This window comes from Schistocerca nitens, chromosome 8 (assembly GCF_023898315.1).
Source record: "Schistocerca nitens isolate TAMUIC-IGC-003100 chromosome 8, iqSchNite1.1, whole genome shotgun sequence".
Classification (NCBI taxonomy): Eukaryota; Metazoa; Arthropoda; class Insecta; order Orthoptera; family Acrididae; genus Schistocerca; species Schistocerca nitens.
Genome location: NC_064621.1, coordinates 304,292,804 through 304,314,549, shown reverse-complemented (window position 1 = coordinate 304,314,549; position 21,746 = coordinate 304,292,804). Strand labels below are relative to the sequence as shown.

Genomic DNA, 21,746 nt, shown 5'->3' with positions numbered 1-21,746 from the left:
TCTCTGTAGCATACACATTGGAAGTACTCCCATGTGACTCTATTCTGTAAATGGCAGAGCAGTTGTGTGTATCGTCTCCAACATCGTCAAGATCTTTATCCCTCCATCATCTGAAGTTCGTCATTTCTGTTCAACACGCTTTCATTATGTAAATATCTTTGCACTTGTTGCCGGCTACGGCATATGTTGCGTGTGCACCCACCTGAGCTTGTCAGACAATGGTGCTTGAAAGCTGATTGTACTTTGTTCTTTACATTTGTTTAAATTTCTTCCAACAGGTCGCTTTGGATGCGTTGAAAGCTCCTTTAGCTTATTTAAAAGTTTATTTTTGCATGTACTACTCTTTTTCTTTTTTCGCAATATCCACATGTAACTTTGTAAGTACTTGGCGGCATGTGCTTCGTTTTACTGTTATCACCCATCTCTACGTCGTTTGTCTTGATTTTATTGTGTTATTTGCCTCAACTAACAGAGTCAATTAAATTGTATACCGGTACATAATTAACATATATGGAGACATTATTACATGACAATCAGACTCGCCCATGTAGGTGCCGATGACTTAGTACATACTACAAGAGTGAAATAAAAATGACGCACTTGTGAATCGGCATGCAAATTCTTCATCCCATTTCAAGACAAAAGTCTATCTAGCAAAACCTAGTCCCACCACTATGTTCAACAGAAACGTGAATTTAAGAAACAAGGCTCTGGCATCGCTGTATCTGCGTGCAGTGTGGCCATGAAAAGATTGCGTGAACCCTGCACTGTGCCAGAGCCGTTCCATTAGCTCAGCAGGACGTGTCAATGTAGTGAGGAAAGATTCGCAGACACGCCGATGTTAAAGTTGCATTCGCGCAAAAAATTTTTTCAGTTAAAGTCTCAAATTGAATCCAGTTTTCACCTCTACAAAGCAGTATCTTGCATATTTCTCACTGTTATTGTTACCTATATTTAAACACTAAGAGATAACGTGAACTTCTTACAGACGTGAATGACCACTTTCTTTCGTCCATGACACAAATAAAGTCAACAGAGAATAACAGTGGTTACAGTAACATCGTCTGTATCCAATGAGATACATAAAACACATTGCGTAGGCTGCAGTAGATTGCATATTACGCTATGCACAACAGTTCCCTTCGGCTGGTCCCGGTGGAAGTTCGAGTCCTCCCTCGGGCGTAGGTGTATGTGTTTGTCCTTAGGATAATTTAGGCTAAGTAGTGTGTAAGCTTAGGGACTGATGACCTTAGCAGCTAAGTCCCATAAGATTTCACACACATCTGAACAATTACATTCTGTATATTTGACGTCTAGGCTTATCTTCACATAGCCGTCATGTACACATACGAGCAACGCTTACTTTACAGGTGATGTTCAAAGTAACAACCTTGCATTTGCAAACACTTTGCACTCAGTAGATCATACTTTGCTGGACCATAAACAAGTCTCCTGCATCCACCACTGCTGAAGCAACCCAGCATCCACCACTGCAGAAGCAACATGCACGCTAGCTGCTAGGTTGTATACATCCATTGGCTAAATATTATAATCTTTCTCCTTTGTGTGTCCCCACAAATAAAAATCTGGTGGATTAAGGTCTGAGAAACGTGGAGGCCAGAACAATGGACCTCCATGACCCAGCCTTTTTCTTGGAAATGTTTCATTTAAATAATTACACATGTTCATTCCAAAATGTGGTGGTGCACCATCATGCTGACTACATAGCTTTCGCCGAACACCAAATGAAACATGTTCAAATGCATCAGGAAATTTATTTCAAAGGCACGTACGATAGAGGGGAACATTCAACTAGTAGCGCCAAAAAGCTCTCCTCTCACACTTCCAGCCGACAGTTTATGCCAAACCTTTCCTGAAAGGCACACATTCACAGGTGGAATGTGGGTTGTGTTCCGGCCAATAATGTCTGTTGTGGAAGTTGAAAATATCCTCACTTGTAAAGCTAGATTCGTCAGTCCACGTAACGTCCTTTACAAAATGTTCATTAATAGGAAAGAAATATGTGTTCCGGCTGAGATAACGATGTTATCGTATCCGGTGTCATGTTGCACATCTGGTGTTGGGTTACGTACTTGGGCTCCTCGTTTCCCCCACCACCTCTCCATGCAGGGAAGTCACCCAGGCAATTGTGTCATATGAAATAAAAATGGCGGGAACCTCTGTCGCCTCCCCTCTGGACCAATGAGGATGATGCACCCATTACACAGCTTCAGCTTCTTATAACTGGGACATTTGTGTGAGGTGGGTTACTCAGGAGTTGGACAGTGTAGGGCGAGGATGTGTCTATTCGTTAATAACAAATTCCATTAAGTCACATCACTTGAGTTATATTTGTTAACACCACTATTATGTATCACTAACAGAGACCGAAGCAAGACAGATACTCTCGTTTTCGTGTATTTTCCCGTACTTTTCATAGCGTCCTCAGTTATACGTACTTTTCACCCATTTTTTACAAATTTCCTATTTTATTGCTGGTGGCACTCTGGAGGAAAGGGAGAGGTTGTAGGCGTTGTTTGTATGTTTATATCAAATTACGACACTCTAGGTCCATTTGTTAACAACAATTTAGGAGCCCTATCTAGGCAGATATGTCATCACTGTCAGTTTTGCATATTTTTCTTACTTTTTCAATTTTACTTAATTTTGACGTTTTTTCCACAATTTTATGTAGGAGTATATTGCCCAGTTACGCAGGGCAGTTCCTGACTTCACGCAGATGTCATAATACGCTAAGACAATCACCTTATAAATTAGATGTCATGTTTCTGAGGCACACATCTACAGCTCCATCTTTTCTAACTGGAGGCACTCTGGAGCATAGGGAGCGGTTGTCTCCATTTGTTTATAAAAATTACGTCACTCTAGGTCTATTTGTTTAATATTTCGAGGCATCAACAGACGACACACCTAGGCAAGTAATATGTAACTACTCTAAGTTCTACGTATTTTCGACAGTTTTGCACATTGTACATGGATAGTGTACAATTCTAATGCAGACAGAGTTATGAGCTGTAATCCTAGTGAAGATATTCATCAATGGGGTAGAAGGAGTTGGCGAATAGGAAGTTCTTTAATTCACTCTGAAACCGATCTTTATCACTTAGAAGACCTTTGATATGCTCCGCTAAGTTATTGAATATATAATTACCCATGTATTTGACTCCTTTTTGTACTAATGTTAAGCTTTTATAGTCCTTATACAGATTGTTTTTGGTTCTGGTATTATAATCAAATTTTGTACTACTTTGTATAAAAAGAGACATGTTGGAAATGACAAAGGACATCAGTGAGTATGTGTACTGAGAAGTAGTAGTTAAAATACCAAGTTTCTTAAAGAGGTCTCTGCATGATGATCTAGGACTGACACCAGATATAATTCTAATGACTCGTTTCTGAATTTTGAAAATGTTCTCTTTGTGAGAGGAGTTTCCCAAAAAGATGATTCCATAACTCATTAGTGAGTGGAAGTAGGATGAATAAACTAACTTCTTCATTTTTAAATCACCTATTTCTGCTATCATGCGTACTGCAAATGTAGCTGAACTAAGGCATTTCATTAAGTTTAGAGTGCGAGTATTACAATTTAGGTTGTGATGAATTTGTAGCCCTAAAATTTGACACTGTCCACAGCTTTCAAAAATGGCTCTGAGCACTATGGGACTTAATATCTGAGGTCATCAGTCCCCTAGAACTTAGAACTACTTAAACCTAACTAACCTAAGGACATCACACACATCCATGCCCGAGGCAGGTGACAAACAGACCCGAACTATTTGAAACAGTTAACGCAGAACAGGGAATCAGGGATCATAAAGCGGTTACGGCATCGATGATTTCAGCCGTAAATAGAAATATTAAAAAAGGTAGGAAGATTTTTCTGTTTAGCAAAAGTGACAAAAAGCAGATTACAGAGTACCTGACGGCCCAACACAAAAGTTCTGTCTCAACTACAGATAGTGTTGAGGATCAGTGGACAAAGTTCAAAACCATCGTAAAATATGCGTTAGATGAGTATGTGCCAAGCAAGATCGTAAGAGATGGAAAAGAGCCACCGTGGTACCACAACCGAGTTAGAAAACTGCTATGGAAGCAAATGGAACTTCACAGCAAACATAAACATAGCCAAAGCCTTGCAGAGAAACAAAAATTACGCGAAGCGAAATGTAGTGTGAGGAGGGCTATACGAGAGGCGTTCAATGAATTCGAAAGTAAAGTTCTATGTACTGACTTGGCAGAAAATCCTAAGAAATTTTGGTCTTATGTCAAAGCGGTAGGTGGAACAAAACAAAATGTCCAGACACTCTGTGACCAAAATGGTACTGATACAGAGGATGACAGACTAAAGGCGAAATACTAAATGTCTTTTTCCAAAGCTGTTTCACAGGGGAAGACTGCACTGTAGTTCCTTCTCTAGATTGTCGTACAGATGACAAAATGGTAGATATCGAAATAGACGACAGAGGGATAGAGATATAATTAAAATCGCTCAAAAGAGGAAAGGCCGCTGGACCTAATGGGATACTAGTTCGATTTTACACAGAGTACCAGAAGGAACTTGCCCCTCATCTTGCAGCGCTGTACCGTAGGTCTCTAGAAGAGCGTAGCGTTCCAAAGGATTGGAAAAGGGCACAGGTCATCCCCGTTTTCAAGAAGGGACGTCGAACAGATGTGCAGAACTATAGACCTATATCTCTAATGTCGATCAGTTGTAGAATTTTGGAACACGTGTTATGTTCGAATACAATGACTTTTCTGGAGACTAGAAATCTACTCTGTAGGAATCAGCATGGGTTTCGAAAAAGACGGTCGTGTGAAACCCAGCTCGCGCTATTCGTCCATGAGACTCAGAGGGCCATAGACACGGGTTCCCAGGTAGATGCCGTGTTTCTTGACTTCCGCAAGGCGTTCGATACAGTTCCCCACAGTCGTTTAATGAACAAAGTAAGAGCATATGGACTATCAGACCAATTGTGTGACTGGATTGAAGAGTTCCTAGATAACAGAACGCAGCATGTCATTCTCAATGGAGAGAAGTCATCCGAAGTAAGAGTGATTTCAGGTGTGCCGCCGCAGGGGAGTGTCATAGGACCGTTGCTATTCACAATATACATAAATGACCTTGTGGATGACATCGGAAGTTCACTGAGGCTTTTTGCAGATGATGCTGTGGTGTATCGAGAGGTTGTAACAATGGAAAATTGTACTGAAGTACAGGAGGATCTGCAGCGAATTGACGCATGGTGCAGGGATTGGCAATTCAATGTCAATGAAGACAAGTGTAATGTGCTGCGAATACATAGAAGGATAGATCCATTATCATTTAGCTACAAAATAGCAGGTCAGAACTGGAAGCAGTTAATTCCATAATTTATCTGGGAGTACGCATTAGGAGTGATTTTAAATGGAATGATCATATAAAGTTGATCGTCGGTAAAGCAGATGCCAGACTGAGATTCAATGGAAGAATCCTAAGGAAATGCAATCCGAAAACAAAGGAAGTAGGTTACAGTATGCTTGTTTGCCCACTGCTTGAATACTGCTCAGCAGTGTGGGATCCGTACCAGATAGGGTTGATAGAAGAGATAGAGAAGATCCAACGGTGAGCAGCGCGCTTCGTTACAGGATCATTTAGCAATCGCGAAAGCGTTACGGAGATGATAGAAAAACTCCAGTGGAAGACTCTGCAGGAGAGACGCTCAGTAGCTCTGTACGGGCTTTTGTTAAAGTTTCGAGAATATACCTTCACCGAAGAGTCAAGCAGAATATTGCTCCCTCCTACGTATACTCGCGAAGAGACCATGAGGATAAAATCAGAGAGATTAGAGCCCACACAAAAGCATACCGACAATCCTTCTTTCCACGAACAATACGAGACTGGAATAGAAGGGAGAACCGATAGAGGTACTCAGGGTACCCTCCGCCACACACCGTCAGGTGGCTTGCGGAGTATGGATGTAGATGTAGATGTAGAACCTGCGACCGTAGCGGTCGCGCGGTTCCAGACTGAAGCGCCTAGAACCGCGCAGCCACACTGTCCGGCCCACAGCTTTAATTTCATTGTTTGAATACACTATACTTATAGGGTTAAGTATTCTTTGTGAGGTACTAAACTGTATGTACTGGGTCTTGTCAAAATTCAGTGACAATCCATTTTCTGTGAACCACCCATTGATACTTACAAATATTTCATTAGCTGATTGCTCAGTGAGATCATGGGTACTGTTTTTTATACCAATACTTGTATCATCTGCAAATAAGACCAAATTTGCATTTTGTGACACTGCATATGGAAGGTCATTAATATGTAATAGGAACAACAAGGGACCTAAAATAGAGCTTTGGAGCACTCCTTGTCTGATGGTTTCATATTTTGAATGACTGTTGTTACGTGGTAAGCCTAATACAGACACACACTGTTTTCTGTTGAAAAGATAGGATAGGAACCATGAGCCTGCTACTCCTGTTATCCCATAATAGTTTAACTTTTGTATAAGGATATCATGCTTAACACAATCAAAAGCTTTAGCCAGTTCACAGAACATTCCAAGTGGTAATAACTTTTGATTTATTGATTCTAATATTTCACCTGTAGAAGTGAATGTAGCTTGATCAATTGACAATACTTTCCGAAATCCAAACTGATTGCGAATGAGAATATTTTTCTGTACTGTTCATAAAATCTATTGTACATTACCCTTTGAAATACTTTTGAAAATATTGCCAATAATGAAATGGGACGAAAGTTTTCCACTTATGATTTGTCTCCTTTTTTGTATAATGGTTTGACAATAGCATATTTAAGCCTATTTGGAAAAATACCACTGTGGAGGGATTCATTACATAAGTAATGACGTCGCGTCGCATCGGCATCATAATGTTGCCAGCTTTGGTAGCACTGTATGTATTACCCCTAACCCATCATTCCGCCACTATTATTTGAAGTCATAGTGTTAGAAATGAATGTTGGTAGAAATAATGACGACATAGAGATTTCTATAAGCCAAAGATATTGTATAAGAAACACCACTTTATATTGCTAGATTGTGCGACGTCATAGTAAAATCATGATTTTTTCCACCAAAGATACTGTATTTATAGGACAGCACTAGAGACAGTCGTCCGGTATCTGTGACAAATGCAGCGAAAGTCATGCCGCCTGCTGCAGGGTAGTTCAGCCCCCTCAGATATCGACTTGTGGGTGAGTAGCCGCGAAAGCCGATGATCGTGGATACACTGCCCATCAATTGCCGAGAAAGTAGCGGTTGGTGTGTGAAATTTCCGCTATATCAATTCTGGACGATAAATCTCGCGCTCGCGGTAATAACGGCAAACAGATCCCAAGTCCTAGGTAGAAACATCAAAGACCAGTACACACATGTATTACGAGGTACTCCTCACCTGTTTTCGCCGGATATTTCCGATTGGGTAAGGGAATCTTTGTACGATCAGAGCCACCAAATCGCGAACGGGAGAGATCCACACTACGCCAGACCATCTCTCCAGAAGTGGTAGAGAAATTTCCACAATATATGTGTAGTCACTGCCACAGCAAAAATTGTCTTAACTTATAGGCGCTTTTGCAGATAAAACTGCTCGCAGTTTAAGCGCCAAGCACTGCCCCTTCCAGCTCATCTATAATTACTCTATGGAACACCTAGACAAACCAGTATTAGCTCGTTGACACCTACACGTTCACCAGAGGAAACCTGTGTACTCCTTTGCGGATAACTGCTAACAGTTTAAGCTTCAAGCCCACCTTTCTCTAGCAACCTTTCTTTCGGACCAACCGGAAACGTATTCCCGTCCACCTCCTTTCAACGGTCATGCTTTTGAAACTAGCATGGGAGACTCCATTTTGGCATAGGCGGCCTCCTGGGTGGAATGAAGACTCGTAACAAAATAAACTGTGCAAATATATGCGACATTACTACAAGCCTTATATACTAAAAATGGGAAAAATCTGAGGACGGTATGTAATTTCAACTGATCCATAGAATTCTAAAGATACACGCTGCACCGTCAGCGCGTAAAGTTATCTGATACTAAAACTTATCTGTGCATTAATAATGAGCATCCCTTAAATGAGAGTAGTATTGGTGCAATAGACGTATTTCCCCCACCACGCGTAATCTGTAACTGGTACGACGGTGAAAAAAATTTAGGAACCAAGTACAATCATAGGGCCACGTCACTGGTAGATTACATCTGCCAGACATGTAACTCTAGCAATGTTATGTTACTATAAGTCTCGTAAACAGATGCGGAAATAATCATAATAAGACATATCCATACCCAAATGAGACAGAGAAATGGCTGCAGTGCAGCAGAAAAAATAAACTCTTGCTACACACAAAATCATAGACAAACTTTTAGAGGTCACAGTGCTATAAAATGACCAGTTCGTAACCTGATTCAAAAATGCAAACAGCACACGAGCAATGATAGATGGATAACAGTGCAATCAACACTGTATTTATGACGATAATATGTGTGTCTCTACCGACCCAGGACCACGACTCCTGCAGAAACCACTACGAGCCAACAGACAGACCAGGGAATAGTGATCAAACCTCAGCCGTTCATCCCGTATATGCGCTCGCCAGTCGCGGGGAAGTGCCATCTCATTGGTTCCAAGTAACCGCGGGAAAAATCATACGTCAACTGAGGGATGTGGGGAATCACCGACCGGTGGCTAGTCTAACAGTCAAAACCAAGAGCGAACGCCTTTGCCTCTCAAGACGAATGCTCCAGTGGTTGTTGGAGAGAAACAGTATCCGCAAATTGCCCACGTACTACCGGTATTAGAGAAAGTCAGTCATTAGTAATGTTATGTAATTCTTCAAGTTTTCCCGGAGAGGCGTTGTCGTGTTGAACAACCGGGTTTCTGCCGGTTATTAGATTAGCGTCTCCCTTGCACTGAAAGTTGAACGCATGGCTCACAGTCTTCTTCAGGTGCTGTCTGAGAAATCTAAAGAAGACTGCGAGTCACGCAGTAGAAATTCGTTCAAAACATACGCGAATAATCGACAGGAAGTTTAGTTCAAAAATGATTCAAATGGCTCTGAGCACTATGGGACTCAACTGCTGTGGTCATCAGTCCCCTAGAACTTAGAACTACTTAAACCTAACTAACCTAAGGACATCACACACATCCATGCCCGAGGCAGGATTCGAACCTGCGACCGTAGCGGTCGCACGGTTCCGGACTGCGCGCCTAGAACCGCGAGATCACCGCGGCCGGCAGAAAGTTTAGTATTTTATCCATTCTCAGCAGCTGCAGTTGTATAAAATAAATTTAATTTCTTTACCAATTTCGGGCACTTAGTGCCCTTCTTCAGATGAGTATTGTATTACTTATTGCTCCTGTATACTTTTATGACCATGGCGTGTTGCTGTATGTACTTTGCGCTGAAACGCGCAGATAATGCGATAGGTATAACCATATGAAGAAGGGTACTAAGTGCCCGAAACCGTTAAAGAAATTATTTTTCTTTTTGTGCAATTGGCTGCTTATTATTTCATTATCATCGGCAAACCCCCGGTTGTTAAACGTGATACTGATAATACTGACAGTGTATGCCATCTGGCGAAGACCCGTAACAGCCAGAGAAATCAAAACATACTAAAATTAATTTATATTTCATGTCTGTGAGCTGTTGCTTAAGTCTTATTAAGAAAAACAGCACCATTTATTAGCAAAAATACTCCATTTGTATTCGAGACAATAATATCAGCAGACGTTGGACCTTAAGATTCTACCACGAATCCGCCTCTCTTACATCGTTAGAGCTTCGACAACGCATGTTGTCGATGTCAAGTCACAAATCAGGAGCCTCATACTTCTGGGAGATATGACAGCAGAGTCTACCTGCACAGCGAGATTTGATTAAGTCGATTGTATTACGAGAAAACCGTACTGACACAAATAAGCAGTAACATGTGTTTTTTTGCCATCTTTATAGAACTCATTAGAAAAAGCGTTCGGACAACATTTGTAGAGTTATATTATGGTCGATGTATAACGTTTCCTAGGAACAAGGAAAAAGAGCTATAATCAACCAAAATGTTTTATAAGGTTGCTGACCGTCTTCCTGGCAGTAACCTTTGGTCGCAGTAACACACTCCCTAGTCAGCAGACAACCTCTTAAAAAGATCAATAGGGTGATGCTGGAATTCTGACTGATAGAATCAGTCAACAGGCACGTAAACACGTTCACAGACAGCGCAACATGAGGAAAATTAGGCCTTGCACAGACAATGCGTTCCTCTCCCTCTAGCTCTTGAGTGGCATGTGGCACGATAAAGAATATGTGTCTGTTTATTATATAAAAAGGGGATACTTCGAATGATCCTCTTATACACTGAAGCTCCAAAGAAACTGGTACAGGCCTGCGTATTCAAATGACAACATATATAAACAGGCAGAATAAGGCGCTGCGGTTGGCAACGCCTATATAAGATAGCATCTGTCTGGCGCAGTTGTTAGATCGGTTACTGCTGCTATAATGGAAGGTTATCAAGATTTAAGTGAGTTTGAATGTGTGTCACAGTCGGCGCACGAGCGATGGGACACAGCTTCTCCAAGTCATCGGTGAAGTAGGGATTTTCCCGTACGACAGTTTAGCGAGTGTACTATTCAACGAAACATCATCGATGTGGGCTTTCGGAGCTGAAGGCCCGCTCGCGTACCCTTGATGACTGCACGACACAAAGGTTAACGCCTCGTCTGGGCCCGTCAACACGACTATTGATGACTGGAAACATGTTGCCTTTTCGGACGAGTCTCGTTTCATATTGTATTGAGCGAATGGACGTGTACGGGTGTGGAGGCATGAATACATGGACCGTGCATGTCTGCAAGAGACTGTTCAAGTTGGTGGAGGTCTGCAATGGTGTGGGGCGTGTGCAGTTGGAGTGATATGAAACCCCTGATATGTCTAGTTACGACTGTGACAGGTGACACGTAAATAAGCATCCTGTCTGATCACCTGCATCCATTCATGTCCATTGTGCATTCCGACGGACGTGGGCAATTCCAGCAGGACAATGCGACGCCTAATACATCACCCCCCCCCCCCCCGAATTGCTACGGAGTGTCTCCAGGGACACTCTTCTGAGGTTAAACACTTCACACTTCCCTGGCCACCAAACTCCCCACACATGAGGATTTTTGAGCATATCTGGGATGCGTTGCTACGTGCTGTTCGGAAGAGATCTCCATCCCCTCGTACTCTTAAGGATTTATGGACAGCCCTGCAGTATTCATGGTGTCGGTTCCCTCCAGCACTACGTCAGACATTAATCGAGTCCATGCCACGTCGCAATGCGGCAGTTCTCCGTGCTCGAGGAGGGGGGGGGGGGGGGGGGTCTCTACACGATATTAGGCAGGTGTACCAGTTTCTTTTGCTCTTCATTGTAAGTGACCTAGAGTTAGGCTGCCAGTATAGCATTTTCGTATATCTGATTTCTACGTTAAAGCTGTAGACACACAGCACATGGTTCATAAACAATTATATTTCACCGCTGTCTAATTTTTTAGGTAGAGTATCAAGGTCTTGTATTATTCCATTACCGAATAATCCATTAAAACTATCGTCTTCAACAACATGAACACATTCAGCTAAAAATATAAGATGTTCCGCATTTTTTGTGTCATAATAAGAAAAGAAGTCACGATCAGACTCATCAGAGCTGGTACTACTCACTTCCAGTAGAGAAATTGCGGAACTGTCTTGGACACAAATATTCGTTAAATTTATGAGGTTTGCTCGGAAAAAAATGTCTCCAGTTCACACCAGGAAGGCGTAATTCATTCTATATCGCATCGATACAGACATTCTAGAGCAGATTCGTAGCTGTTTTTTTTCGTGTCAGATTTACTCTCCCTAGAAATTTCCGAACAGACAATCATCTGGATGTACAGCATGGAACACAGTGTATAGAGCATATTGTTTTATAAACCATTCTGGGTCCTGATTGTCTTTTTTTGAGCAGAGTATCGAGATATTACATCCTACCGTTGCCACATAATCTATTAAAATTACAGTCTTCCACACCATGCACACATCCAGCCAAAAGTGTAACACTTATGTTTTGTAATTGTAGGAGTCATAACCAAAAAAGACGTCACAATCAATACCGTATGACCTAGAAAAATCTTAGGGATATATATACGAAAACTTTAATAGGTAATGGTCTAGCTCTCCTCGGCGAATAATGTATGCTATACGTATAACAAGGGCGTAACATATTCTGTATCAAAACCAACCAGATCTTCTGCTGCAGATGCGTAAATGTTCTTCGCATTCTCAGATTTACTCTTACTACAGTTTTCCATACTGATTTGCTTATGACTAGCACACAGTAATCCGAATGTGCGACTTCAGTAGTGTCAGTACACCATATGGTATTTTGTGTAACCTCTTATTAGTCCATTTTGGTGGAGGTGGACGTGCTTCGACCCAGTCATATCTACATTAATTCGCTTGATAGGGGTGTTTTGATACCATGTAAGTCTATCTTAGTAACTTTATATATCCGTCACTTCTCTAATAAGTCTTAATTCGGCGATATCTTTTTTGAAAGCACCATGGAGAACCATGTCCAGGATTGAGAGAAATATATTTCTCATTCATTAATATAGCACTTCTGAGTAATACTTCCGTCGTCTTTGTTGGAATCAGTGTTAAGAGTCTCTGTGTAGTTGATAATTAAAACTGTATGCAGACAGAACGTAATGGGCAAACGTTCCTCGGTCTTCAGTCTCAGAACAGTTTAAGACAATTTTCGAACATTCTTACTACCTCCAGTAGACTGCTGCTGTTCCGCAAGTTATCTCTTAGTTGACACCACATGGACGTAACTGGCATGCATTACAGTGTATCAAATTGTAAATGCTGTTTGTTATAATTCTAAAACACTTAAACAGTCTTTCACATGTCAAATATACGATCCATTTTGTATTTATATATTGTAGCCTTCAGCCTGGTAATGCAATGGTCTTTACCCAAGCAGTACGTAAACGCTCGTCGTACTCATATATCTTTACACTTCATAAAATTTATAAGACGGTTACCAATAACTTTGTTCATATCTGGCCTTGTGATGTGACATATAATTTTTTATGTATTTGTAGCCTACAATAGGTCAACCATTTTAAACAGTCTATTCAAACTGTCTTAACGTCGCCTACAATCGTATAGCAGTTTCCTTGGCAGCCTCCGTCCCTGCAGAAGTCATAGTCTGAATTTACGTAACCAGTGTATGTGGCATCGCTACTATACCAGTATCTAATCGTTACAGCTCCTCTCGATCAATTACACACTCTGTATAATGATTATGTTTTTTTTTTCCAAGTAGACCTGTTATGCTGCGTCTATCACTTCCTCTATATAAGTAACAATTAAATCCACATATTTTTTCCAAGGGATCTACAACAAGCTCTCTCTCTCTCTTTTATCCTGTAGCGCAAATCTCAGTCAATTAGGAGGCATATTGCGCAGTCGTTCTAATATATGACTCACACTCTTTGCTTTCTAGTGAAGTGCCTAAGTGTTCTCAGCCATACATTTTGATCTAGTGCTTATATCACACCTCGACTACAATTTGAGTATAAATGCATATATCTTATGTAAGCATAGAGTATCAAGATTTATAATCAAATTTCTTGACATTTGACATTTTCTTCAGTATTTATCCATTTTTCCTACACTCTGCATAAACATGCTCTTACTGATTGCACGAACAGATTTGGCCAGCTATTTTTTTATGCCATCCAATTTTCATAGAGCCCCAAATAAACCAGGAGATATCCTTATTCCATCAAATGGCATCCCAAGGCTAATACGCATGGACTGCTGGTGGAGGTACCGTGTTGACGTTATTATGCTGTAGACACACAGTTATGCTATTTCCTTGGTAAGCTCCCTCTCCCTCCGTCATCCAACGCCAGAGGCGTCGACGTTGGAGGCGAGGGCGGTGATGGCATCTGCAGTGGCTGGATGTGGCGTTGGACCTAACGCAGTATGATCCTTTCCCGGTGTACTGAATGCTGGATCCAGCTCTGAACAATATTTCCCCAACGTACTACTCACTAGATCCGCCCGAACAATATTCCCGGAAGTATCGTCCGAGGATCGGTCTTTCAGACGATACCTCAGATAATATGTGGATGGATCCATACAGAACATTATTCAAGAAGTATTGTGCGTATAGATCGACCGTGGACTTTGTCCAGATCGATCCACACTGAAAGCACCCATGCTGGATACAGGCTCGAATAATATTCCCCGATGTACAGCCTGCTGGATCGAGCCAGAACAATAATCCCAAGTGTATAGCTTGCAGATCAGTCTTACGGAGGATACCCTGGATCATATGAGCGTGGATCCATACGGAACATAATACATGAATTTTTTATGTGTGGATGGATCTACCCGGATCTACCCAACTGACATCCTGACTACTTACGTAGATGGATTAGATCCAGATATAGCGCATGCTGGATTCACATCCAATAATAATATCTCTGGCCATTCTGTATTGTAGATCCAGCTTAGTAATATCCCGTACCTAATACAGGGTGGTCCATCATTTGGATTCATCTCCGAATGTATCCCAGAACACCATCTCTAGCGCCATTGCTGCCTCCACAACCGCCACTCCCACTGACAATGATCGTGCAGGCGTTGGTGGATGGAGTGGGAAGCCTACCCGCAACATAGCGTTCAAAAATAGCTCTGAGCACTATGGGACTTAACTTCTGAGGTCATCAGTCCCCTAGAACTTAGAACTACCTAGACCTAACCAACCTAAGGACATCACACACATCCATGCCCGAGGCAGGATTCGAACCTGTGACCGTAGCGGTCGCGCGGTTCCAGACTGTAGCGTCTAGAACCTCTCGGCCACCCCGGCCGGCGCAACATAGTGTAACTGTGTGTTTATAGCCGGATAACATCAACACACTATCCCCAACAGCAATCCATATGATTTAGAATTGGTGTTGCCATTTAGCGGAATAAGTACAGGTATACATCCTGGCTGAGTTAGGGCTCTGTACCAAAGATGGAGTGCCTAAATGAAATACTATGCCACATCTGGTCATGTAAACAGTTAAAAGATTTTGTACTTGTACATTTACACAATGAATGGGGAAAATTGGATAACATTGAAAAAATGTTGGAAATATCACAACATTCAACAGGAAATCTCTGTACTATATGGTCACATAGGATACCTGCATTTACACTTACAGTGTAGACGAGATGTGATATAAGTACTAGATCAAAGTTTTTGGAGGAGAACTCTTGGACCTTTGCCTAGAAAGCTATGGGTATGAGTGATCTATTAAAATCACTACGCAATATGCCACCTAATTGATTGAGACCTGTGCTATAGGTTGAGAAAGCAATCTCATCGCAGACCCCCTTAAAAAATATATATATGAATTTAATTCATACTTATACAGAGGACATGACAGACACAGCATCACACAAGTACATAAAAAAAAGTTATACGGAGGGGATAGTTGGTCGAGAGAAGCTGTAACGACTAGATACTGGAATAGTGGTAACGCCGCATACACTGGTTACGTAACATCAGACGTTGACTGAGACAGCCAGGGAAACTGCTATGTGATTTTAAACAGCAATTAGACAGTCTCGATAGACTGCTTAAAGTTGATGACATCCTATTGTAGCGTACAGATATATAATAAATTTATAAGTCGAATCACAAACCCAGACGTGAAAAAAGTTATCGGTAATCATTTTATGGATTTTATAAAGTGTCCAGACATGTTACTACGAGGAGGTTTTACATACTCCTTGGATAAAGACTATTGTATTACTAGGCTGGAGACTGCAATATACAACTACAAAATTGATTTTGTGTTTGACCCAGTGCAAGACTGTTGAAGTGTTTTTTAACTGCAACAAACAGTATTTTCAAGTTGCTAGATTGTACCCTGTGCCAGTTAGATCCATATTGTGTCATCTAACGGATAACTTGCGGAAGAGCAGCAGTTTGTCTACTGCAGGTGGAAAGAATATTCGAAATTTTCCTTACACTGTCCAGATATTCGAGGCCAAGGAAAGCTTGTTAATTATGTCCTGTCTGCACATAGTTTTAATTAACTTCTACATTGAGATTCTTAACACTGACTCCAACAAAGGCGACGTAAGTGTTACCGAGAAGTCATAATTGGCTCTGAGCACTATGGGACTTAACATCTACGGTCATCAGTCCGCTAGAACTTAGAACTACTTAAACCTAACTAACCTAAGGACATCACACAACACCCAGTCATCACAAGATAGAGAAAATCCCTGACCCCGCCGGGAATCGAACCCGGGAACCCAGAAGTCCTATATTAAAGTATGAGAAATTTATTTTTCTCAATCCCGGATCTGATTCTCCGCTGATATGTCAATAAAGGTATCGCCGAATTAGGACTGGTATTCACAGACTCCACTGACCATAACAGCAGATCCGTGTGGTAGGTCACGGCTGTTGTCGTAACCGAATCATAAGGATCGCCGTAATCGAGCACAACGCACCAGTCAACGTCTCATCGCTGCTGGATGTGGCAGGTGGTGTCTATCACTGCCGAATAGCCCAGGGTCGATGACAGCTCTATCTGCCATCCTGCGATCTCCTCCTATCATAGTCCGTTGGTTGTAAAAGAAATTGTTGCTTATAAAACAGATTTCTTTATTCCAACCGCTAATGGATATGCTTCGCAAGTAAATTAGTATGCTGTAGAAAGTGTGAAATTGGTGGAATGGTCGTCTGTTCATCCTAAATGTTACTACTGGGGGGCCTGGTGCACGCCATTGAATCAAGACTTGGAGACGTGGTTATTATTTACGGTTTCTAAAAGCACCGACACTCCCAAAGATTTTTGCTGGTATGTTAAGAATACTCAGGAAAAAATCTCGTAAGAGTATTTCTGGTAATGCAAAGAAGAGGCCTAACTGGTGATCGTACAGAAGTCTAAAGTGTCGCATAATCGTCTATTAGATTGTTGAAAGGATAGCAGCCCTGCACTGTTGAATCCTGCCCTAGTTGCCAAAGATGGAGTGTCTGGGAAACCAGCTTCTCAGAACGCTAGACAACAGTTCAGTCAAATCGTATTAAGGAGTTTTATTACGAAAAGTAGATGACACTACTTAACTCTGTGTTAAGCAGATGCGTCGCAAGCAAAGGGTGACAGACAAAATAAACAACGTTCTTCAGTATACAGGATGGTCCACTGATCGTGGCCGGGCCAAATATCTCACGAAATAAGCGTCAAACGAAAGAACTACAAAGAACGAAACTTGTCTGGCTTGAAGAGGGAAATCAGATGGCGCTATGGTTGGTCCGCTAGATGGCGCTGCCATAGGTCAAACGGATATCAACTGCGTTTTTTGTTAAATAGGAACCCCCATTTTTATTACATAATCGTGTAGAACGTAAAGAAATATGAACGTTTTAGTTGGACCATTTTTTTCGCTTTGTGATTGATGGCGCTGTAATAGTCACAAACATATGGATCACAATTTTAGACGAATAGTTGGTAACAGGTAGGTTTTTTAAATTAAAATACAGAACGTAGGTACGTTTGAACATATTATTTCGGCTGTTCCAATGAGATACATGTACGTTTGTGAACTTATCATTTCTGAGAACGCATGCTGTTACAGCGTGATTACCTGTAAATACCACATTAACGCAATAAATGCTCAAAATGATGTCCGTCAACTTCAGTGCATTTGGCAATACGTGTAATGACATCCTCTCAACAGCGAGTAGTTCGCCTTCCGTACTGTTTGCCCATTCATTGACAATGCGCTGACGCAATTTGTGAGGCGTTCTCGTTGGATCACGATAGCAAATATCCTTCGACTTTCCCCACACAAAGAAATTCGGGGACGTCAGATCCGGTGAACGTGCGGGCCATGGTATGATGCTTCGACGACCAATCCACCTGTCATGAAATATGCTATTCAATACCGCTTCAAACGCGCGCGAGCTATGAGCCAGACATCCATCATGTTGGAAGTACATCGCCATTCTATCACGCAGTGAAACATCTTGTAGTAACGTTACGTAGGAAATCAGCATACATTGCACCATTTAGATTGCCATCGATAAAATGGGGGCCAATTATCCTTCCTCCCATAATGCCGCACCATACATTAACGCGCCAAGGTCGTTGATGTTAAACTTGCCGCAGGTATCGTGGATTTTCCGTTGCCCAATAATGCATATTATGCCGGTTTACGTTACCGCTGTTGGTGAATGACGCTTCGTCGCTAAATAGAACGCGCGTAAAAAATCTGTCATCGTCCCGTAATTTCTCTTGTGCCCAGTGGCAGAACTGTACACGACGTTCAAAGTCGTCGCCATGCAATCCCTGGTGCATAGAAATATGGTACGGGTGCAGTGGATGTTGATGTAGCATTCTCAATACCGACTTTTTTGAGATTCCCGATTCTCGCACAGTTTGTCTGCTACTGATGTGCGGACTAGCCACGACAGAAGCTAAAACACCTACTTGGACATCATCATTTGTTGCAGGTCGTGGTTGACGTTTCACATGTGGCTGAACACTTCCTGTGTCCTTAAATAACGTAACTATCCGGCGAACGGTCCGGACACTTGGATGATGTCGTCCAGGATACCGAGCAGCATACATAGCACACGCCAGTTGGGCACTTTGATCACAATAGTCATACATCGACACGATATCGACCTTTTCCGCAATTGGTAAATGGTCCATTTTAACACGGGTAATGTATCACCAAGCAAATACCGTCCGCACTGGCAGAATGTTACGTGATACCACGTACTTCTACGTTTGTGACTATTACAGCGCCATCTATCACAAAGCGAAAAAAGTGGTCCGACTAAAACATTCATATTTCCTTACGTACTACACGAATATGTAATAAAAAATGGGGGTTCCTATTTTAAAAAACGCAGTTGATATCCGTTTGACCTATGGTGGCGCCATCTAGCGGGCCAACCATAGCGCCATCTGGTTCCCCCCTTCAAGCTAGACGAGTTTCGTTCTTTGTAGTTTTTTTGTTTGATGCTTATTTTGTGAGATATTTGGCCCGGTCACTATCAATGGACCACCCTGTATACAATTCTTAAGTCAATGGTCTTGAAGTGCCTAATCTTCATGCTGCTGTAGTACTGGCGCCAAGTCGGTGGTGCGCTTATGTCCTCTTCGCATAGAGGCCGCTTCTGGTGCGCTGTCGTCTGGAGAGGGGTGGGTCAGCGTGCAATTGGCTGACGTCACCTCGCAGCCCTCTCTGCTCTAACGTTGCCGACTGGCTTGCCGGCGCTTCACTTGACACCGTAACATGTACGTTCGAAGGTGCTTCACTCTTTACCTGGAATGTTGTTTTCCGTCATCAGTACGTATGATCGTCATTCTATGTTTACCATACTTATTCAAACATGATACATGCGAGATAGAAGTGGTAAAAATTAAGACAAGTCGATGTGAGAGCTGAAACACAACATTACGGGAGTGGAGGTAGATACGGGTGATATGCAGAAAGTCATTCGTATTCCTGGCCATCAGGTCGAATTATCGGTTATAGATCTGTATTCCTATAGTAAAGGAACGAAGATAGACTGACATTGGATTAACCAGCCGCCGTCTGGAGAATTGATGTAGACATGACTGAGTGGAAGCACGTCCACTCCCACTAAAATGTATTGATTAAGGGCTACTCGAAATACCAAACGGTGTAAAGACAGTACTGAAGTGGCATCTGGATCATGTCTATTCGTTGTAAGCAGGACAGTGCGGAAAATTCTACTGAGAGTAAATCTTACAGTGCAAAGAACAACTACACACCTGCTCTACAATGTATGGTTGGCTGCTCTATAGAATAAATTACGCTTTCTTGATACGTATTGGAGACACTGTTTGTCGATCAGACCTCTTAAAATTAACGAATGTGTATATCTAAGATCGTTCTGTAATTTGTCTATTGCAGTTGTGTAATACTCTGATGGAATTGATCATGATGTCTTTTCTGATTATGACTCATAGAATTCGAATAGGTCTTATATTTTAACTGAATGTGTAAATGTTGTGTGAGAATGTAGATTTAATAGATTACCGGTAATGGTAGGATGCAATATCTTCATTCTCTATCTAAGAATAAAACGATCAGGTCCTATAATTGTTTATAAAACAATAGTGAATGTCTGCAGTTTTAACATGATTATCGATTACACAAAACAGCTCTTTGGCACCCGCACTCTAGATCACTTATAAGAATATCATTTGAATATGATGTATCATCCTAGCTCTTTTTAAAACACAAACAGATACATATTCTTTATTGTACCAAGTGCCACTCAAGAGCTTAGAGAGAGAGAAACGTGTCTATCTATATAAGGTCTATTTTTGCTTTTATTTCGTTGCCTGAGAATGTTGGTTCTCAACACTGTTTTTGAGCGAGCTGATTGCTCCTACCAGAAACAAATCCAGCATTATGCTATTGAATTTTTGAAGAAGTTACATGCTTGCTAAGCTGTGTGTTACAGCGACAGAAGAGTCCCTGCTACGAAGACGGTCAGCAACCTTACGACACACTTCGGCTGATCACAGCTCTTTTTTCTTCTTCGTATGGAACAGTGTATGAGAGTGTCTTGTGATACATCGATCGTAATGTAAAACCACATATGACGTCAGATCGCTTTTTTTAATGAGTCTCATCACACTACAAAACACGACACAAGTTAATGCATATCTGTCGCAGTACATTTTTCTCTTAGTACAACCGACTTACAAAAACCCGCTATGCAGGTAGATTCTGCTGCCGGATCTATCAGAATTATTAGGCTCCTGATGTGTGATTTGTCATCGACAACATCGTGTTGTCGGAGCTCTAACGATGTGTGAGAGACGGATCCGTGCTAGATTCTTAAGGTCCAACATCTGCTGATAGAACTGTAACGAATATGATGTATTTTTGCAAGTAAATAGTGCTGTTTTTGTTAGTAAGACTGTAAGCAGCAGCCCCCAGGCGTATACTATCAATAAATTTTAGTACGATTTTATTCCTCTGGCTGATACCGATCTTTGCCAGGTGGCACAAAATGTCGCTATTACCAGTCGCCGGCCCCCTCTGATACCGTCAGTACGTGTACAATCCACAGATCCTGTTTCTTTCCAACTGCCGCTGGAAGACTCGTCTTAAGAGGCGGCGCCAGTCAGGCGAAGACGTTCACACGTGCTGCTATCCGTTAGACTAGCCCATCTCTCAGTTTGCATATCATTTTTTTCCCACGGTTACTTGGAGTCAATGACATAGCATTTCCCCGCAATTGTCGGGCACATAGACGGAATTGATTATTCCCAGGTCTGTTTGCATGCTAAAAGTGGCTTCTGCAGAGTCGTGATCCTGTGTCAACAGACACACACATCTTCTCATATTAAGTTCGGTGCTGATTGCACTGTCATCAGGCCCGTACAACCTGTGTTTTCCATCTATCATTGTGCGAGTGTTGTTGATATTTTTTAATTACGTTCGGAATTGGTCTTTCGAGACCCGGTTTACCGGTATACGTTGCTTAGTCTCTAAGGTGGCATTTTATAGTATATGACTCCTGTGAGTCTGTCTATGACTTTGTATGTAGGAAGAGTTTATTTTCTCTGCTGCACTGTAACCATTTCATTGCCTCATTTGCCTGTGCCAAAGTCGTATATG

General features: G+C 41.7%; 1 protein-coding gene across 1 annotated transcript in view; it reads left to right on the top strand.

Annotated features, from left to right (window-relative positions):
• Nucleotides 1–21,746, top strand: part of LOC126199539 (sodium channel protein Nach-like) — a 174,505-nt gene that overhangs the window by 53,521 nt on the left and 99,238 nt on the right. The window lies entirely within an intron of this gene.